The 14,264-nt window shown below is 33.6% G+C and overlaps 1 non-coding gene across 1 annotated transcript; it reads right to left on the bottom strand.

The window, feature by feature from the left end:
* Positions 1-12,525: 12,525 nt before the first annotated feature.
* Positions 12,526-12,606, bottom strand: TRNAL-AAG (transfer RNA leucine (anticodon AAG)). Its single transcript has one exon. It is a non-coding gene; the product is annotated as a tRNA-Leu (tRNA).
* Positions 12,607-14,264: the final 1,658 nt, after the last annotated feature.

The following is a 14,264-nucleotide window of genomic DNA, read 5'->3' as shown; positions in this document are numbered from 1 at the left end:
CATGTGGGGGCCTTAAAGTGGTTGAACAATTCATCAGTTTCTATATAGACTTGCTGTTGCTGAGTGTAGAAATTGACTTGCCTAAACTGATCCATGGGGTGTGCTCGATCCGTTCAGACCCCATGGCTCGCTGGAGACTCGTAAAGCGCCTTGCGCCTGAGAACACTTCCAGTAAACGTTGAGAGGATAACAAGTTGGGGCACCTACGTCAACAGCCGAGTTGAACTGACTCAATTCGACAACCATCTTTTTAAAACAAAATTGATGTCGTGCTACAAAGATTATTGTTCTGACATTATGTGTGGTATTTGGTACAATTTTATGTTTTTTTTAGATGACATATAGTATTTTTTCTAAGTTATGATAGTCAGAGTTAATTGACACTGGAAAAATTCACCACTTCTTAGTGTAGTGGTTGGACACGCACCCACGACAAGAAGTCCCAAAGGTTAATGAAGTACAAATGCATGATTTATTGATTCTTTTTTATGTAAGTAGGTGTAACCCTAAAATTTAGTAGCTAAAATTCATGGCTTTGTCAGCCCACCAGACTTACAATGCAACAAAAATACTCAAAAGATTCATGACTTTGTCAGTAGTGATACTGCCATTTTCATGACTTCTAACTCATTATCTTATTCTTTTTGTTTTAGGGTCACTTGCATAAAAAGTGGTGGGATGAGATTTACAATTAATGGTCATTCATACTTCAACCTTGTTATTGTAACATCAAAAAAAAAAATGTTGGTGGTGCTGGAGAGGTTGTAGCTGTGGCTATAAAAGCACCAAGACTGGTTGGCATTCCATGTCAAGAAACTTGGGGTCAAAATTGGCAAAGCATTAACACCTACCTTAATGGTCGAGCACTTTCATTTAAAGTCCAAATAAGTGATGGTCAAAGAATGGTCTCTCAAAATGTAGCTCCTCCAAACTGGTCTTTTGGCAAAACTTACAACAGTCCAAGGCAATTTAAACCTGCTAAATTTTAACACTCAATTCTTTTTTATACTTCATCAATGTCAAAACTCTCCAAATTGAAAATTCCCGGTTGATCAGACTTAGGTAATTTTCGTTTTCAATTTTCGTTTTCTTTAACTTGAAATCCGAATTTGAGTCAAAGTTTTACGTACTTTTAGTTATCAAACTCTGTTTTAGTTCTAAACGTTCGCGGAAGCTATCGAACCTATCCTAGAAATTGATCCGATTATGAGAATTAATCGAAAAGCTATGCCAAAATTAAATATGCAAACAGAATTAACGAGGTTCGGCTTAAAGCCTACTTCCTCGGGCGAACAAGAAAACTTTATTGAAGGATAGATGAAGATGACTCATACAACCCGCAAGTTCGTCCCAAGATGGTACCGTATAGAAATTAACCTTCTATACTAGATCTTCGACGACCGAGAAATTAAACACCGCTCAAAACAATGAACAAAAATTTATCTCTCACTTGCTTTCTCTCTCTCTCTAGCTCCCTATTGAATAGTTGCTCTTGAGTTGTTGTGAGTTTTACAAGTACTCAAACCCCCTATATATATATATATATTATATAAGCCGACTTAGACCATCTCCAATTTAGAAACTCAAATTTGAAACTTGCCTCAATTGAACTCAATTGAAACCTCCTTGATTGAAACCGCCTCAATTGAATTCAACAATTGAAATCACCTCTCACAATTCTCCACCTCGTACACAATCTGAGACACTTCAAATTTTGGATGAACACCAGGATACTCTTTGTAAGATATATCTTCTTCTTGTAACTTCATCCGACTGCACCATATGACCGTGGCTGCCTACGTACCCTTTTATAGGATCAAGCCTACCGTAGTTCTACCAACCCTTCACATAAAGTTTACCTTGTCGCCATTACGCCCTTTCGGGCAACTTAACACAAGCCGATTTGTAGAAATTCCAAGCAATGTTGAAACTTGCTACATGTCACCACTTTAGTCAACATGTACGTGGGATTCTCATCTGTGTGAACCTTCATGAGAGAAACATCACCTTCCTCTATGACATCTCGTACAAAGTGATACCTGACATCGATATGCTTAGTGCGAGCATGATGAACCTGATTCTTCGCCAAGTGGATCGCACTTTGACTATCACACCATACATCTACGCACTCCTGCTTAATCCCTAGATCATCCAGAAGACCCCACAACCACAATGCTTCCTTCACACCCTCGGCCATAGCCATATACTCGGCCTCCGTAGTAGATAACGCAACTGTAGATCGTAACATCGATCGTCAACTAACTGGAGCACCATGTACCCTAAATACATAATCAGTAGTAGATCGTCTTCTATCTAGATCGCCAGCATAATCTGAGTCAACATAACCGCTTACCTGACATGTGTCTCCACCAAAGCACAAACGCGTATCAGCGATACCCTTTAAGTACCTCAAGACCCACTTCACAGCTTCCCAATGTGTCTTCCCCGGGTTTGCCATAAACCGACTAACCACACTGACCGCTTGTGAAATATCCGGACGAGTACACACCATAGCGTACATCAAACTGCCAACTGCACTAGCATATGGTACACGATCCATATGATCCTTCTCCACCGTAGGAGTGGGAGATTGTCTTCCCGAGAGCCTGAAATGTGGTGCCAAAGGTGTTGACACCGCCTTCGCATTCTGCATCCCGAATCGAGAAACTACTCGTTCGATGTAATCTTTCTGATTCAAGTACAGTTTCTTACTTGACCGCTCTCTCTTAATCTCCATTTCCAGTGTCTTCTTTGCAGCGCCCATGTCTTTCATCTCAAACTCTTGACTGAGTTGAGATTTCAACTTATCTATCTTCACCATTCTTCGAGAAGCAATAAGCATGTCATCCACATACAAAAGGAGATAAATTAAGTCACCTTCGCGAAGCTTCTTGATGTATACACAACAAACCACAGTCACTTATGCGAAAACCATGCTTTAGCATGAAAAAAACTTAAATTCTTCAGTAATATAAACTTAGTATACTGAAGAAATTGATAACTAAAAAGAAATTTCAATAGATTAGTAACTTTGAAGGAATTAACAGGAAATCCTAAACCTAAATTAGTGTTATACAAATTGGTTTACTCATAAACAACAGATCAAAAAAAGAAAAATAACTATTATAGAAAAATCTAATTCAAAAGATTATAAGTTGAAGAGAGAAAGAGTAACCCTAACCTTGGGTTGTAGAGAGAGAGAGAAAGAGAGATTTGGATTCGGAATTTTGAAATGAGAGATTAAGTTTCAAGATCTCATAGTAGAGGGATTTGAGAAAGAGAGTGAGAGAGAGACAAAAAGTCTGAAACTGAGAAAGAGGGAGAGAGAGAGATACGGGAGGAGAGAAAGCGCGTTAGCGGAGAGAGAGCGTGAGAAATGGATTTTCACGTGTGGAGGGTGAGAAAAAGTTTCTGCTTTTTTTCCACCTTTTTATTTAGTTATTATTAAATCATTCTAAGGCATCATAGTTTTTGGGAAATCTTTTGAATGACTTGACTATCTCGTCTCCATGAGTTGTTGATATTGGTGGAAAGATGAGGGCTCTATTATATTTAAAGAGGACATCTTTTTTCCAAGTAGATTTGGAAGATAACTCTTATGTTCGTGGGGTAGCCAGCAGTGGCGTATCTAGGGTTTATTTTGAGGGGATCTAAAAAATTACTACGTCCCTTCCAATAATTACAATCACAGAAATTTAAGCAAATAATAATATTTTATTGATAAAATTAATAGCCACAAGTAATTGATACAAAGAGATTCAAAAACTTAATATTTTTTTACGTGTTTCATACTTTTATAATTCGTAATTGAATTCTACGAGTTTTCATTGCTTGAAAGTTCTTCATAATTATCTCGTTATCAATCTCCATACATATGTCATAGATTTATAAAATAAAGATCTGATCTTTCTAAAAATTTTAAAGTCCATAATAAGTAGTTATAGATTTAAATAAAAAAAATTGTTGAAAAAGGAAATCACAAGATTTGAAGATTAGTTAGGATATATTTATGAATTAGAAAATCTTAAAAATTGGCTAGAAAAATTCGGCCAATTACATTAAGCTGCAACCGATTTACCAAGTTCCAAGTTATGTTAAGGGAATGTACAAAATACATTGTGTTGCTTCAGAGTGCTAATAGAATCAAAGATAAAATGTGGAAGGCTGAACTCAAACCTACGACCATAAGAGTGGTAATGCCATCCTCCAACCATTGAGCTAACTACTATTAGTATTAATAATAGCAACCTACAACTGCTTAGACTGTTAAAATGTTTTTTTTCATATCGAGTATCGTAAGAGTTGGGAGGGGTCTATAGACGCCCCCCCCCCCCCCCCCCCCCCCCCAGACCCTCTATAAATCTGCCACTGTTAGCCTGTTGTTAGTATCTACAATTTGTTTCTATATATGTTCTTTCAGAGGGAAGGAATCCAATGGATCTTCTAGTTTCAAATACAATAAAAATATCAGAGTTATTGAAGTGGTAAGACAAATTGAGTTTTTTAAAATATTTGTTCTTAATACAATGACTAAGTAGATTCTCGTTCGTGAATTATTGTTACGGAAACGTAACTTTTTTGTTTTGTTGAAATTACGGAAACGTAACTTACATGTCCACAATATAAACGACAACCATTAATTGTTTCTTTTGTTCCTTTGGTTTTGGTATTTCATAAGAAAAGTTCAACAATTTGAGTCCATTAAAAAAGAACATAACAAAAAATATGTGAAACCTTTTTTTAGAAGAATGTGACGATAGATAACATTTTAAGTGGTAAATATCTATTATATAAAACAGAAGGGAAAACGATGACTGGGACAAACATCCTTTTGTAATAAAGGATATTGTCTAGAAGCCCTTCTAAAATTTAAGATATAGTTCTTCGTTGAAATATAGTTACCTATTTAAAAACAATAATCCTTTCCTTCTAAGAAATAAAAATTCTAATTTAAGAAAAAAAGAAACAAAATAAATTTCAAGAGTTAAAAAAAGAAATTAAAATCTCTCTCTCTCTCTCTCAATAAAATAATAATTAATTTAAGAGAAAAGAAACAAAAAAAATAATACAAAAAAATAATAACTAATAAAAATCTCTCTCTCTCAGTAAAATATAACAATAAATTTCGTAACATTTGATGTCCGTGCCCTGGGGCACGGGATATACCCTAATCTATATAATAAAATTGAAGGGAAAACGATGACTGGGACAAACATCATCTTTTTTTAATAAAGGATATTGTCTAGAAGCCCTTCTCAAAATTTAAAATATAGTCATTCGCAGAAATAAAGTTACCTATTTAAAACACAATAATCCTTTCCTTCTTAGAAATAAAATAACTAATTTAAGAAAAAAAGAAACAAAATAAATTTCAAGGGTTAAAGAAAGAAATTAAAATCTCTCTCTTTCAATAAAACAATAACTAATTTAAGAGAAAAGAAACAAAAAAACAATACAAAAAAATAATAGTAACTAATAAGAATCTCTCTCTCGATAAAATATAAAAATAAATTTCGTAACATTAGATTGATACAAGTGTTCGTGCCCTAGGGCACGGGATATACCCTAGTCTATTATATAAAACAGAAGGGAAAACGATGACTGGGAGAAACATCTTTTTTAATTATAGATATTGTACAGGGATCTTTTTGTAATTTATAATGGAGTCCTTTTCTAATTTAACGATCCAGATTCATCCAACTTTAATTTTAGCCTTTAGATTTTATCTCTCATGCATTAAATTTGTTAATTGCCACATTGATTTCGATTATTTCCACATTGATTGATTTTCCATACTTAAAGAGAGAAATTATTAGGGTTTGTAAATAGCAACATTCCTTTTTTTTTTTTTTTTTGAAAAAGTTGTTCACTCTAAATCCTATGGATTCCGCCTAGCATAATGGAGTAAAAATTAAGGGTCATTACTATAAATTAATTAATGAGGTATGAGTCTTTGAGCTCGAGCTCATACGGTAAATCGTGAGCTCCAGCACAACAACAATGGATTTTCATAGATTAAGTCCCACCTTTGCACTTTTCCTTAATACGAGGAAGTGTAAAATTCATATTCTTTTACGGACACAAAATACCTTTGATATTAAGGCATGTATCAGTTATCACTTTCACGTTTTTTTTTCTCTCTAAAAATCTTATATCTAAAACTCAAAAGAATTTCAACACTTTTAGTACAACTGCGAACCTCCGAATACAAATGCAGAAATTTTACAATGGTGAATTCTTTTGCATATTTCAAACAGATATTAATTAATTTAGAACAAGAAAAAATCCTTCTTTGTTTGAGGCATAAAAAGATTCGTTTTGGTTGGATTTGAGCGAAAAAATTCAATACTTTTCATTCATGAATTTTTGCATCGATCAACCTTTCGATTTGTCTTCTAATAGACAAGATTAAATTGAAATGTGACAACAAATTCCATTGATAAGTTAAAGTGGTACAATAGTCTGATTCAAATATGAGAAATCATTTAACTCGGAGAATTGCAGGTTATTTCATATCCCGGGTTGGATTTGACCTTTCAATAGAAGTCGAGCGTAAAAATAAGTGAACGAGAGAAAAACGTTGGTGAAAGAAAAAAACCCAATTTGTAAGAGAAGGTAAAAGATGGTGATTATGTTGAGGGGCAAAGAAGAAGAAGGTGGGTAGTTGATTGAAGGTTTGGCTAAACAAGACGTGATGAAAGAGAAAACCTAGGAGATTTAACTTTGTACGGTGTATTTGTAATTATTAATATTGCATTGGTCAACCTTTCGATTTGTCTTCTAATAGAAGAGAATAAATTTAAATGTGACAACAAATCCCATTGATAAGTTAAAGTGGTACCATAGTCTGATTTAAATATGAGAAATCATTTAACTCGGAGAATTACAGGTTATTTCATATCCCGGATTAGATTTGACCTTTCAATAGAAGTCGAGCGTCAAAAAAATTAATGAGATAAAAAAGTTGGTGAAGGAAAAAAACTCAATTTGTAATAGAAGGTAAAAGAGTGTGATTATGTTGAAGGCAAAGAAAGAAGAAGGTGGGTAGTTGATTAAACGGTTTGGCTGAACAAGACGTGATGAAAGAGAAAACTTAGGAGATTTAACTTTGTATGGTGTATTTGTAATTATTAATATTACATCGGTCAACCTTTTGATTTGTCTTCTAATAGAAGAGATTAAATTCAAATGTGACAACAAATTTCATTTATAAGTTAAAGTGGTGCCATAGTCTGATTTAAATATGGGCCATCATCTAACTCGGAGAATTGCAGGTTATTTCATATCCCGGGTTGGATTTGACTTTTGAATAGAAGTCGAGGGTCAAAAAAAAGTGAATGAGAGAAAAAAGTTGGTGAAGGAAAAAAACCCAATTCGTAAGAGAAGGTAAAAGACTGTGATTAAGTTGAAGGCAAAGAAAGAAGAAGGTAGGTAGTTGATTGAACGGTTTGGCTGAACAAGACGTGGTGAAAGAGAAAACCTAGAAGATTTAACAACATTCCTAATTCTTATGGAAATCTTTCCTCTTCTCATGAGTAACATCTTTCTACCATCTACACAAATGTCTCCACTTTTCTCTTCCTCATCAAATCTCCTAATTTATCCCTCTGGCCTCCACAACTACCAATAATTTCATCTTGTCATAGTTTTTTAACGATCACCTTATCTCTGTGAACTATATATATATATATATCCTAATAGAAAGTTTTATCTTCTGTTTCATATTTTTTCTTTCCAACAATCTTTTTATCTCTTTAAACTATCACTACTGAAACATAGTTTCATCTTCGTTCTTTAAAGATGCCATATTTGATTATTTGGTGGAATAATTGACGAAGTGGTTGTTAATTTGTTGTTATATTGTTTATTTGAAGAGGAAAGGAGAATTTTATTTTACACATTTTGTGTTTTGCAAATTTTTTATTTGTAATTGTTATGATTTTCATTAATTTTACTTTCTTTTTACATGTTTAGTTACTTAAGCAGTGGAAGCAAGTTATGAATCTTGGAGTGAATTAAGAAAATTTGTTGAGTTTCACGTGTAGAATTTGTTCTTCTAAATTTGCCCTCTTTTCCTTTTAAATTTTTTTATTTTATAATACAGCTCTCAATTTCGTTCAATACTTTCTTAGCCTTTTGGATACTATTTTTTAGGGTTCATACGAGTAAAACATTTCAAGACATAACATTATACAAAATTCGTCGTGCCTGGAGGCACGGGGTATACCCTAGTCTATTATATAAAACAGAAGGGAAAACGATGACTGGGAGAAACATCCTTTTTTAATTATGCATATTGTCTAGAAGCCCTTCCCAAAATTTAAAATATAGTCCTTCGTAGAAATAAAGTTACCTATTTAAAAAATCTTTCTGAGAAATAAAATATCTAATAAAGGATATTGTCTAGAAGTCCTTCTCAAAATTTAAAATATAGTCCTTCGTAGAAATAAAGTTACCTATTTAAAAAACAATAATCTTTTTCTTCTTAGAAATAAAATAACTAATTTACGAAAAAAAGAAACAAAAATAATTTCAAGGATTAAAAAAAGAAATTAAAATCTCTCTCTCTCTCAATAAAATAATAACTAATTTAAGAGAAAGAAACAAAAAAATAATAACTAATAAAAATCTCTCTCTCTCTCAATAAAATATGACAATAAATTTCGTAACATTTGATTGATACAAGTGTCCGTGCCCTAGGGCACGGGATATACCCTAGGGTTAAAAAAAAATCGTAATAACTACTCCATAAAATCTCTCTTTTATCAATAAAATAATAACTAATTGAATTCTCTCTCTCAAGTGTCCGTGCCCTAGGGCACGGGATATACCCTAGTCTATTATATAAAACACAAAGTTTTTTGCTGACTAGGACAAGTCGAAAGACAAATCCGATCGTTCGTTCTGTTTTCTCTCCAATAATGGTCGTTAGATCCATTACCTACTCAAAAAAATGTTAATTCGTTCACCTTCTCATTCAAATAATTTTGTGAGTGCACGCAAACCCACAAATAAATCTGGCCGTCCCTTTAGATCGTATGGATGAGTTTTATCCTCATTAAGTCTCTCATTAAAGGGCAGTTTCTTTGGCAATGAATGTGTGACAATGCTTGCCTCATTAAGTCGCCCTTCTCTCCTCTTTCTCCATCTTCTTTTCTCTTTCCTCCATTCAATACTGGCGGTTTCATGCAGAATTACAGACCAACAGTTAGTATGGTGACCCAAGTAGGTTTAGTACTACACATTATTATCATCATCAAGACCATTATCAATACATTATTGTGGTCAAAACAATTAGTATGGCGGTTTCATGCATAAATATGGACCATCAATTGGTGTGCACGCAAACCCACAAATAAATCTGGCCGTCCCTTTAGATCGTATGGATGAGTTTTATCCTCATTAAGTCTCTCATTAAAGGGCAGTTTCATGCATTATCAATACATTATTATCATCATCAAGACCATTATCAATACATTATTGTGGTCAAAAAAATTAGTATGGAGGTTTCATGCATAAATATGGACCATCAATTGGTATTAATATTGATTTTGGAACTTACTCTTGTGTTGGAGTTTGACAATTGGTATTGATCTTGGAACAATAAGCAATTGCTATTCATATTGATCTTGGAAGAATTGAACCATATCTACATTGTCTTCGGTAAGTTCCTCAACTTGTTCTTCCATGTCTCTTAAACGAAAGTTCTGCCCTAGGTAGTGTATTTTCTAAGTCAGATCTTGAGTCGAGGTTGTTCTGATTGTTATGAATTGGTGATTATTTTAGGGTATTCAGTTCTCTCAAATTTGATGTTTGTTTTATGCTAAACTCCATTATTTGCAGATGGCAAACGATCGATAGGGAGAAAATTCAGTGATCCTTCTGTCTGACAGTTTTTTTGTTTTGGTTAGTTTTTTTAATTTCTTTTTGCAACCCTACGCCTCCTTCTTTGAAGATTTATTTGCGGTTTTACTTGTGATATACATTTTCTCTCTTAATCAGATGTATGCTTCTTAATTTGATTTTTTAGAAAATTTTGTATTATTACTCAAACTCAAACTATAACTTATGCAAACATGAAGAAATCGGTCTACTTAAAACCAAATTTTTTTAGGTACACCTCTCTCATCTTTCTTTATCTCCGTGTTAAACTTGCTATCTCTGTGTTAATTTATGAATGCAGTTATGATTTTTTTTTTTTAATTCTTTGTTAGTGTTCGTTGTGTTCGATCTCTTAAAAGCTATTTGTTCCATATGGATTGTATACTGAGTTCATTGATTTGACAATAATTATCAATTCGTTTTCCTTTGCTTGTAGTTTGATAGGTCTATGGTGATAATTTGGTGATAATTTAGTAATAACATCCTTTTAATTTATTATTTATGATGTTACGAAGATTATCATGTTAGTATAGAATGATGAGGATTGAATTTATTATTTATGATGTTACGAAGATTATCATCTTAGTATAGAATGATGAAGATTGAAAATTTGGTTAGTTTGGAATGTGGAGATTCATTATATGAAGCTGCACAAAACGTGTTTGATAAAATTCCTCAGTAACTTTATATATTGTTGCATACATGAATTATTATTTTTCTGTAGTTACATTTGTTTGATAGTAAATACAACCTTTCAAGCTTCTTCATAACTCTTATCACTTTGTTATTTTCATTCACCCGTAGTTTTTTTTTAATTCTTCTATTGAAATTCTTTGCATTTTCATAATTTTTTTTTTAGTATCTTAACTTCAGAGGATATGATGTTTATGCTTTGATGAGATTCTTCTGTAAGAGTGCGTATCTTTTTTATGTTTATCTTTTTGTTTGATGTTATTATAGACGAATATCCTCTAATTTTATTTGGTTTGTTGTTGATGATGTTTGAAAACTTCCTCAGGATCCAAGATATAGTTTCAGATCATTTTAGTTAGGACGATGGAAGTGATAAGCTTTGCAAATATTACATGGAAAAATCTGCCTACATTGTTAACGATGCACATCCCGTGTTGGCTTCCGATGATGATTCACCACAAGAGCATGAAACATGTATAGAGTTTTGATTTATTGTGTTTGAATACCTTCGTTAGAAGCATAAACTCTTCATTTTAGAGTCGGACAGATTGACATGGTATTTCCTCTAGAGATTTTGAATTAAGTTTATTTTTTCTTTTTTGTCATTGTAAATTGCTACTAATATTGTCTTCACCCAATTTTTCTTCTAACAGACTTCATCATTGATTTATTTTGGGTTGATTTTGTTGTTTGCATTTCAAGAAAAAATGTTTTTCTTATTGTTCTTGCTTCAACATTTGTGTAAGCTAAAAAAGACCCTATGTATCTAAAATTTCATTGTCGCTCGAATTGACTTGACTCTATTTTTTGTGTGTTTTATCATTTTTTTTACTTTCAATGGGTATCAATACACTATCTATCATAACCCTTTTATCTTTTTTTCTATTTGTAGGTTTACGAATTATGAGTAATCTCTGACAAAATCATCTGAAAGTTTGTTTTACATCTCATTTTCTTGTTAAAATTGAAGTTTCACTTCTTGATATTATTTGTCAAAACATGGAATATACTGTAACTTTTATAGTCTCCTCTACGAATGGGTATTTAGAACATTTTACAGTTTGGCCGAAAGTATGAAATTTAATATGATTCTTTAAATTCTTAAACAACTCGTCTCTTGGAGTTCCCCAATGAATTCACATTTAATATCGTTTTTAAAATTCCTAAACTCACTCATTTTCTGAAATTCCATTTCATTATGAATTTTTTTCTCTTTCATAGAGAATTTTTTTTCCTAAAAGCAAGGAACACATCGAATCTTTTCTCCAAAGTTTTTCTTATACTTTTCTCCATCTCTCTTTATTTTTTTCAGTTGGAACAATGAACAATATGTAAAAGGACAATTCCTCTTCCATAATAAATCCTTTCTATTAAAAAAAAGATTCACTGAGATTTTGTTAGAGATAAATTTTTGGTTTGCATGGTTTTAGTTAGGTTATTGAGTATATTGTGTTCAAATTTATTTGCATATATGGTTATTTTTTTTGTTAACTTGCGTTATGATTCATCCATTTATTAAGATTTAATTAATATTGACCTCTTCAAGTTTTATATCTTAACTTTTTAAACTCTTTAGGTTCCTCTTGACAGATGAATACCTTGCACATAATGACACAAAATTCATGCGTATTTTTTTCACATAACCGTCTCCTCGTGTATTCTGAGAAGCTCTGGTAACTAGAGGTTCCCTCTTAGCAAATCAGAAGTAACACTACTTATCGTACGTACCACCAATTTAGATCAGAACGTCGTTACTTCTCAGAAATTTTGATCGATGTTTTCATATTGGTATTCTATTTAAGTATTAACTATTTTCAAACCCGAATCATTTGATTTTTTGTCAGAGTTATCATAATATATCATTTTTTTGTCTTTTCATAATCTTGATATTGACTACATTTCGCCATGCCGGAAGGCACGGGTCACACCTAGTTAAAAAATAAAAAGGAATGTTGAGAGTGGGATTTGAACCCACGCCCTTTCGGACCAGAACCTTAATCTGGCGCCTTAGACCAACTCGGCCATCTCAACACTTGATGAAGCAACGTGAAAGTAATATATCACAGTATTTCAAAAATACAGGAAGCCTTGCTGGCCACACCATTGTTTACGTTGGTGCATATAAACCTTCCCAAGGTTTGGTTGGGTTGGGGTGGGTCGGTTTAAGAGAGGAAAGAAATCTTGTCAACCCGTTCTTTTTAGTCCCACACTGGAGAACCTGAACAACACCAAGTTCTTTATCAAAGGGAAGACATACCAATTAAATTGCCGAACTCAGTAGCGGGAGTTTGTAACCCATGATCCATGGGGTGTGCTCGATCAGTTCAGACCCCATGGCTCGCTGGGGACGCGTGAGAATACTCCCAGTTAACGTTGAGAGGATAACAAGTTGGGGCACCTACATCAACAGCCAAGTTGAACTGACTCAACTGGACAACCATTTTTTTTTTAAGTTGATGTCATTCATATTTCAACAAAAAAAAAAGTAGTACAATGATTATTGTTCTGGACATTATGTATGATATTAGGTACAATTTTTTGTTTTTTTAGGTGACATATAGTATTATTTTCTAAGTTATAATAGACGGAGTTAACTGGACACTAGAAAAATTTACCACTTCTTGATGTAGCGGTTGGACACGCACTCCGCAACAAGAGGTTCCAAAGTCAATTGAAGTACAGATCCGTGATTTATTAATTTTTTTTCTTTATGAAAGTAGGCGTAAGCTTAAAATTTTGTAGTTTAAACTCATGGCTTTATCAGTCACCACGAGACTTACACTGCAACAAAATACAGGGAAATTCTCACTTCATGTTACATCATCGGTAAAAGCAAATCCAGCTAAGCTACTTTAATAAAGATATGCGAACAATGCGAGAATTGGCAACTCTCGAAAACTGCAGCTTCATTAAGAATATCATAAATAATAGAGCGAATTCTCCACGGTGGTTCTTCTTCGAAACTCGAACACACCTTTATCACGATCAACGAGCCTCCTCATTAAAGGTACGTGAACAATGCGAGAATTGACATCTCTCCGAAGTTGCAGCTTCATTAAGAATCTCAGAAACAATAGAGAGAATTCTCCACGGTGGTTCCCCATCTGGACTCAATCACGCCTTTATCACGATCAACGAGTCTCCTTCGATAATACATTTATGTTGATATAGTTGATGATGCCAAAATTTGTCAATATGTTATCAGTCAAAATAAGGAATCTATGATGTTGGATTTCGTTACGATTGATGATGTTGCTACGTCGAATCCCGTTGCAATCAATCATACTCTCGTTGCAATCAATCCTACCCCTGCTCCTTTTTTTTGTGAAAATCCGACTTCCGCTCCTGCTCCTGCTCCGTTGAACATGGGGGCAGAACCTGCAAGGAGCTCGAAAACCTCTCCAACTGTCAAGACAGTCAGATCGCTCTTGTAATTAAAAGAATTGAATATTTGGTGAACCTTAGAGTTGGTACCTTCTTCAAGGCGAGTTGATGAACTTTTATAGGCCGTTGTGCCGACTGTTGGTAGGCGCCGTGATTGAGGTGGTTGAGATCCACCGTGTTGGGTTAAAACTACTATGTCGTGGTCAGAATATATTAGCGTTTCCCTCTGAAGTTATCCCGTATCTTTGGAATCTAGGGCTTACCTTATTCAACTATTCTCGATAAATATTAGGTGTTTCGTCCTT

The sequence above is a fragment of the Eschscholzia californica genome, unplaced genomic scaffold (assembly GCF_041429995.1).
Source record: "Eschscholzia californica isolate CP2 unplaced genomic scaffold, dmEscCali1.0.p SCAF_2, whole genome shotgun sequence".
NCBI lineage: Eukaryota > Viridiplantae > Streptophyta > Magnoliopsida > Ranunculales > Papaveraceae > Eschscholzia > Eschscholzia californica.
The sequence above is the reverse complement of the archived record's forward strand: the minus strand, read 5'-3'. Positions and strand labels throughout refer to the sequence as shown.